Source organism: Rhamphochromis longiceps, linkage group LG3 (genome assembly GCF_057381845.1).
Source record: "Rhamphochromis longiceps isolate RC_006_pf linkage group LG3, R_longiceps_female_GT1.1, whole genome shotgun sequence".
In the NCBI taxonomy this organism is placed as follows: domain Eukaryota; kingdom Metazoa; phylum Chordata; class Actinopteri; order Cichliformes; family Cichlidae; genus Rhamphochromis; species Rhamphochromis longiceps.
Window position 1 is genome coordinate 64,269,490 of NC_140559.1, and position 8,702 is coordinate 64,278,191.

General features: G+C 39.3%; 1 pseudogene; it reads left to right on the forward strand.

Annotated features, from left to right (window-relative positions):
- The first annotated feature begins 326 nt into the window (after positions 1–326).
- On the forward strand, positions 327–5,801 carry LOC146675733 (up-regulator of cell proliferation pseudogene; annotated as a pseudogene).
- Positions 5,802–8,702: the final 2,901 nt, after the last annotated feature.

Sequence of the window (8,702 nt, forward strand, 5' to 3'; positions counted from 1 at the left end):
CAAACAAACTCTCCCAACAGCCAAATTTGTAGTGGCTCTGTGAAAACTTTCTGGGCATCCACAAGTCTCCTGCATACAATAAAGGAGTTCAGCATCTGCTTGAGTCCTACCAGAAACTGGGCTGTTGCATGTAATTGAACATACACTTCCAACACTCACCTCAAGTTCTTTCCAGAAATCTTGGCATGGTGAGTCATGAAGAGGGAGAGCGTTTTCATCAGGACATTCAGTTAATGGAGCAGAATGAGTGCATGATGGCTGACTATTGCTGGATGCTGTATTGTGACAATCCGAACACAATATACACAAACAAATCACAGAGGTAGTTGACTGACAGTGATCATTATATCTATGCCACAGTGTGCGTCAGTGTGCGCCTAACACACACAAATCCATTGCAAATTAATATTACTCATTTTTGAAAAAGTTGACGTGACTGAAAAATCTGAAAGCACATCTGAAATCTGCATGAAAACTGGTTTAGAAAAGTGTGTTGTGGTTTCTGATAATTACAAAAACAAAAAAAATTGTTGACCTGTGTATTCAGTAAAACCTGAGTAGACAGTAGATAGAGTAGTTAGTTAAGTTTTAACTGGGTTTGTTCATTGTAGCAACTGTGAAACTGAAATGTATGATTAGACACACTCTTTGAGAATGAATGCCCTTTTTGCCTTTGAAAAAGTGAAGCTCACTGTACTCAAAGTACTTGATTGACGGTTTAAAGAGTATATTAAACCCATAATATAAAACCCAAGTTGCTCTCTGTTTTGTTCATTAGAGTGTGAAGATTTGACAGAATGCATTTAGGTATAGAAAACACTGCTTGTATAAATATGTGTTGACGAGGCATGTTGTATAAAGCGCTTTGAGTGTTCAAATATAATAGAAAAAAAGTACATAAAACCAATCCCAGTGTAGCTGACTTGGTTGTTTTTCCAGAAATAACAACCATCTTTTTATCCACAGAGACACAGCTGGCGAGGTTACTGGAAGATCTGGGCTTGGAGCAGTACTACAGAAAAAAGATATCGCTCAGAAAAATACTTGAGATTGATGAGAAGACTCTTATTGATGAACCCGGGAATCAGAAATCAGACCTTCCTTGATATTTTCTAAGGAAACTCTTGATGGTTAATGTGATAGCAAGGAATGTGACATATACCTCAGTTTGTCATTCATGCAGTGACAATACATCAGGGAATGCAAAGTTATTCTTTGAAAATCTATTTAACAGTACAAACACAGATGACAAGGTGAACCCTCCTGACATAATCACTGCTCTCTTTCTGTGTTCTGATGGTTTTCTGCAGCAGGAAATCGCATTCAAAATGTCCATGTGTCAGTTCTCTGTTCCTCTGCTGCTTCCAAATTGTGACACCAATCAGTGCACACTCATGCTGTGGGCCATGAGAGACATTGTTAAAAAGTACAGACCTCAGTCTCTGTCAGAGTCCAAGGGCTTCATTGAAGACAGAATCGTTCTCTCTGAACTTCCAATGATCTCTTTTGTCAGACTGGGTGAGTGCTCCTCGTCCAAGTCAGAGATTCTCAATAAACTTCTGAGCAATTCTCAGCACTACCATGACACCTATGTTCACCGCAACATGGAGTGTGGTGACAGTCCAAGAAGAATATCCAATGGACTGACTGAAATTACTTGGTATCTTCCTTGTGGAAAAGCAAACATTGATACTTTCAGTCAACCAGTGGCTGTAGCCAACCTTTGTGGAGACATTGCAAGCTTTCAAACACAATACTCCTTTCTGTGTCAGAGATCTGCAGCAGTTTTTGTGTTCTTTGACCATTTAGGCTCTGAATCTGAATTCAGTCTACTTACCAACCAACAGCACAAGGCACAGATCTTCTTAGTGGGTAACTATGAGAGCAAGCACAACAGTACAGATGCTTTGGAAAACCTAGTGCTGACGTTGGGCTTGACCAAAACCAACATCATTATTAAGACAAAACAAAGAAATGATGTAGACTTTGTGAAAAGTCTGAGGGAAACAGTCAGAGATGTAGTTAGGAACTCAAAGATGAAGATGACAATAGAGCAGATGGCAGACATTGCCCACGAACTGGGAATCCTGGTTGATGAAGACTCTCCAGAGTGTCAGACTGCAAAGACAAATGCAGAAGCCATCACTGCTGAAATTCAAGACATCCATAAATACAAAGAAGATCAGCTTCAACGACAAGGTGAAATATGGAAAGAACTGACCTGCTTAGAGAAAGAAGAATGTCGACTTCAACATATCAGGTCTGAAAATATAGAAGATTACAAAAGCGAACTTCAGAAAAGGAAAAAAGAACTACGAAAAAAACAAAACTTTTATGACATGTCAACAGTTATGACATGTTTCATTAATGCAATATCAAGCCCAGGAACAGAGAGGTTTTATTTCCTGAAATGGATGCGAACGAACCTGGACAACATGTCTCGTGTAAGACTGTCTGAACTTCGGGAGAAATATAAAGAAAAATGTAAGAACTCTGAGAACAAAGAAGAGATCAAAGAAATTGATAGACAAATTTCCAACAGCTCACTGGGGACTGAACACTTCTTCCGTGAAATGGGTCAGATCTATGAAGCTTCACTGTCCCTTTCACAAACAAATCCAGCACATCAACAGCTGCAGCATCTGCCCAAACTGTGTGCAGAGTTGTTGCTTGATGGATTTCCTCTTGAGCTTGTAGATGGAGATGCATCCAACATCCCTCTAAGATGGTTGAGTGATGTTCTCTCTCAGCTCAGTGACTTGGTGTCTCCAAACAGAAAGATACGTGTAGTCACAGTTCTTGGAGTTCAGGGCACAGGAAAGTCCACTCTCCTTAACACCATGTTTGGAGTGCAGTTTGCAGTCAGCAGTGGTCGATGTACTCGAGGTGCCTTTATGTCGCTCATCAAAATCAATGAAGACATGAAAAAAGTCCTAAACTGGGCGATAAATAAATGAGAGAGAAAAGCCGATCAGCTGATCATTGATCAGTTTCATGATTGAAGTAGCAACAGGAGAGGGAGGGGAGAGAATGAGAGAAGAAGAGGCAGCTGTGCAGCGTAACGACAGAATAACTCCAGCTTTGTGTCTTTTTCCATTCTAGCTAAAGTTCGGGACAAACTGCGTCTCTTCTCAGCTCAATACGAAACGTGTAATATTTTCTCTGAATGAGGGACCATTCCATTTTTTTAAGGAGCCGTTGGCAACTCTACTAACTAACCTTATGAATAAAATAAAGTTCACTATCAGTAACATCATAGAACCCACCCACCTAAAAACTCCATCAAGCTGGCTAGAACGCAGTACGAGTTATTGCAACTGACGGCAAAAAGTCAGCACAACGAAAATAAACTCCACCTAAACTTAGTTTATATCTGACCCAGATAGACTGCAGGTCATAACTTCTTACCTGAAGTTCAGTTCACCTTACACTCGGACTGGTGGCTGCCTCGGGGCTCTCCTCCTGCCTCCCCTTCCCTCATCCACCTGCTGGCCTCTGTGGAAGCCCCGCCATAGCCACCACCAAACAACTGAGTTATTTTTACACATCGACCTGCATCTGGCCAATCCACCACCTCTCATTGTTCATGCCATTACAAAAAAAAAAAAAAAATAATAAGTCACCGGGCATATGCCCGGTATGCCCGATGGCCAGTCCAGCTATGTTAACCTGCAACCAAATCTGCAGCTCCATACAGCAATGTTACGACTTAGATTATATCTTATAACTCATAACTCTTATGTTAGCTGCCCTCAGTAGCATACTGTCTGAAATATTCGACGGCTGCAATAATTCTTTAAGTGTTATTTTTTCCTTCGGATTCTAATTTCACCGAAGTTTACTAAACTCAACAAACTTAATATTACTTACCGGGACATTTATTCTGTCCTCATTTTCTTTCACCGAAAAATTGTTTCCTGCAGTGCCGTCTTTCGTGCTTGGCTCTCCTGCTAACGTGATGCACATAGCGCAGAAGCCGATGCTGCATTCACTTACACTCGGATATCTGAGCTTCACCGTGAAAACATAATCGGACATTTGATATTTGATTGAATTTTATTGTTTTACCTTTGGGGTGGCACCTGGGGTGGCCAGTCTGGTTGGGGGGGTGGCCTGTGCCCCCCCAGGCCACCCCGCTGGACACGCCATTGCAGAGACGGAGCGCCCCCAGAGCCTCACGCCCATCCCGGACCCACCCAGGGGCAGCCAGGCTACCAGGTCAGTAACCCACGTCCGTCAGCACAGACCCTCCCCTAGCCCCGCTGCACGCAGCCACGAGGTATCCGTCACCTGAGAGCCAACAGAGCCCCTAATTGGACATGACAGCTACCCCGGGTTGAGCCCCCCAAGAAAGATGCCTCCGGGGAACCCCCCGACGCCCTAAGCCTGTCCCTACCCCCACACCAATCACAACAGTGAAGGCGGGACCAAACTATGACCCCCCACCCCCACTAGGTGATGGAGCTGATCAAAGGAGCCCAGAGCAATTGATCTGATGTGGTGGCAGAGGCTGTATCAAGACTAATGTAATCTAATAGATAATTTCTATATTGGTTAGAATTCAGATTATTTTTATTTTTCCAGTTCATAAGGACTGTTTTCTTGGCTATGCATAGGGCAGTGAAAACCATATGGGCTATATTCTGGCCGAATACGCAAAAACTGATCACTGACATATGCTCTTCCCTTGTGATCAGTGACCAGTGTTTTCGCTGCAGTGATACAAACTATGAATGGCACCCTTACAAGAGATACAAGGAAATTTACCCAGACTGGAAAATCCCTCCAGATGAGAGCTTTAAGGCATCAGACTACTGGAAATATGTGATGGCGAAGTACAACAGAGACTTTGCCAAACAGTATAATACAGAAGCTGCTGATATTCGGTGTTGTTTCACAAAAGAGGATGTAAAAAAAAGACTCAAAGAGTCTTTTAGCGTCCAATGAGACTACTAGAATTTCAGCTAATTTTCTTCTGGTGTAAAGAAAATACAAATATAATATATAAAAAAAATTAATTATAGTTTACAATAAGGAAAGAAAACAACTACAGTTTGTGTTCACCTTCACCTGAGTCTGTATTTAACACATTTATTAAAAAAAAATCTAGGTATATCATGTTTATTAAAAGATTCTTTGTGTTTTTCTTCTAATTAAGTAAATGTCACGTAATAACCTTTATTCATTGCTTTCATTTATGATCAAATATGATCAAATATTTACATTTATGTTTTTAATTCTCATTAATAAAACAATAAACAAATCGAAAGAAGCAAAAACTTACAGCAGCAGCAGCAACATTCACATCACTGCTCCTCCTACCCCCTGCTAGAACCAGGCTGACCACCGGCCAAGATCAATGAACATTTACTCCTCTTATTTCTTTAGAAAGATAAAAGCCAAAGGAAGACACAGAGACTGTGAGAAACCACCCAGAACACCCATCGGCCAGCTATTGGGATAGCTAACATCCCTCTGACGGTTTCGCAGAGCAGACTGGCTCCAGCTCAACATTTCCTCTTAAACAGAAAACATGCAGAGGTTTGGAACTCTGTTGAACTGTATTGCACAATCAAGTCCTTAATAGAAAGCATAATGCAGTTTTGATGGACTCAACAGCAGCGGGGTCAGCAACGGGTTGGATTAAATGCATCATATATCTGGCACTGCTTCTGTTGACACATGACCAATGTATCTCTCCCTGTCACTGCCACGATGATCTACAAAGGTGTTGAGTCTCCTGGCATTTGCCCTTCGGATTAAAGAACCACTAGTCTGGGACCAACTCTGTAATTTAAATAAACTTATAGGAAATAGTTTAGTCATATTATAGTAAAGGCTGGGTAATAAATGTTTCCAAAGGGCAACATGAGAAACTACAACTGTTGTGGAGGATCGCACCATGAAGCTCTAAAAGAGATCAAAGTAATATTGAGCAGAATTGGGTTCAAGTCACTGGTCAATGGACTGGTTGTAGTGTTTTTCTGTTCTACCTGAGCCTGCAGGTTTTAGATGTCACCCTGGGTCAACACACCTGAATAAAGTGATGAGTTCATTACCAGCCTCTGGAGAACTTCACGATATGTTAAGTACATAATTTAGCCATTTAAATCAGCTGTGTTGGATCAAGGACACATCTAAAACCTGCAGGACACCTGCCCTCGAGGCCTGGAGTTGTCTACCCCTGCTCTAGTGACTGTTGACATGACAGTCAAAGGTTTGGACAAACCTTTAATGGTTTTTATATATTTTTACTACTTTCTACAAAAATATATAAAGCAAGATATATGGAATTTTGTAGCAAAAAAAAAACTTGATAAATAACTCTAAACACGTTTTATATTTTAAATTCTTGACAATAGCCACTCTTTGCTTTGTTGACAGCACTGAAAACCCTGGACTTTCTCTCAATAAGTTTCATGATGTAGTCACCTGAAATGGTTTTCACTTCACATGTGTACCTTGTCAGGGTTCATTTGTGAATTTTCTTGCCTCCTGGAGCTGGGACCATCAGTTGTGTTGTGTAAAAGTCAGTCTAGTACACCTGACCTCTGACTGGTAGTGTATACAGTACCATAAAACTAAACTAAACTCTTTTATCAAGTCTAAAAGCTAAATTCAGATTTATTTGAATCATATTAAACATGTTTATGCGTATAATTTAACTACATCTGACCTTCAAAATGATTTGTTAAGCTGAAAAATGAAATAAGTGCAGCTTATTTGTAGAAATTTCTGCACATTCTGCTTATCCCTCCTCCAGGGTCCCAAACGTTAATTGATCTTGGACTCAAGTTATCCATGTAGAGTTTTTAAGGAACAAAAAAGGAAGTAGCTGCATCCAGTAGATTACAGGAAACCAGAAGAATCAGACTGGCATTTGCTGGAGGATTGATCATTTATTGAGGTTTTGTGGATCGCTTCACTTCTTATTAAAAACTGGATGTACAAAACACCTGAATAAATATAAATCTTTTACAAAGACATGATACTGAATAACATCCTGTTTGTTGTTCTTTATATTTGCTTACTTTCAAAGAATATTAAGATAAAAAACAGGAAACCCAGTGGTGGAATGTAAATCAACGCATTTATTGTAGTCTAACTTATAATGAGGTGCTGATATAACATATATTACATTTTATTACACATTAAAACATTGTATCAGGCTCTTATATTGTTCTGTTCTTACTTTTAATTCAGTAAATCTTTTGAAAACACAATTTTTAAAAAACTCATCAGTGTTTCTGCTTTTCTTTTCTTTTCTTTTCTTTTCTTTTCATTCCAATTACAATTATTACACTCTTAGAAATGATAATAATAATAATAATAATAATATTTCCACTGTGGGATTTCCACCCACCAGCAGAAGTAACACTTCTCCATTCTGCTAATAAATATCACAGTACCTGGCACTTGTTTTGAAATTCTGGGGCTCATAACTTTTTGAATAATTATTGTTTTGGTTTTATTCATCGTGTCCTTTGGACCTTTAGGTTGTCAGTATTTTTTATATATTATGTTACTCTCCAGTGGCTCTTGTTATTTAGCTTATTAGTCAAGTCTTGCATTTTATGTTTTTGCCTACAAACTAGATTTGCCAGCCTGTTGGTGTGGCAAATCTAGTATATAGGGTCGGAGAACTGGTGTGACTTGTTGCCATCATGGAAGTGGCAAGCCCTGCTGCCATTGTGCCAATGATCTATAAAAGCCCCCAGAGTGCAGTTGTGGTGTGGCGCTCCTCCGTGACACACCCCCATTTTGGAATTTGGTTTAGGTTCTTGCGCCTAGTGATGGCAAACAGAGGTTTCATGAAGCTCTGAACCTCTTTGAACCACTGTGTCAAAAACTGGTTCATTAACCTTCATTAATTACACTCATGGGTGACATCTGCAGGCAACAGTGGTTAATGTACAGCCAACTGAAGCCTTGCACCTATATTGTGATGCACCTATATTATAAAATAATTGCGAGAATTACATGAATGTCCTGGCAGTCTGACTTCATGTTACACATCTTTATTGTTTTTATCTCATATTAAAAAAATCTGCCTCACTAATTCCATCTATAGAATAACTATAAAAAATAAAACACTGTGAAACATTGTTGATTGTTCATTATATACTCTAAAGGGAAGATAATTTTTACATAAGGCAATGAGGAAGTTGCAATGTGTTTATATGGAAATTGATATTGTCAGTTTAATAATCTCACATTTATTTATTTCCCACATAATATGGTATTTATTAACAGTCAGTAAAAAAGTCACCCCATGAATGATAGAGACCTTTAAGTATATTATATTTGAAAGAACACTAAGAGTAGACTTAGTGTCACAGGATTATTCCATTACTAAATGGAATAATGCTGTAAAGAATGTTATTAATGCAGTTATAATGATGCAGATTATATGGCACCAATAAAATAATTTCTGTATCTCCACACAGGGTTTTTCAAAGTTCAGTTCTGTTAGTTTCCACATGCCAGTTGTTGTGTGCTAAAAACAATGGCCACCAGGCCAAAGCAATGGTTTTGACTCGATCAGTGTTAACCCCGCCCCCTGGGTTTGATGGGTGAGGTTGATAAAAATTTTTCATGGTGAGACCTGAAGGAGTCAACTGTACCAAAATGAATTAATTAAATACACCATTAAATAATTAGTTAAATGTGTTAATAATTAATTAATTAAATGTGTCAAAAAC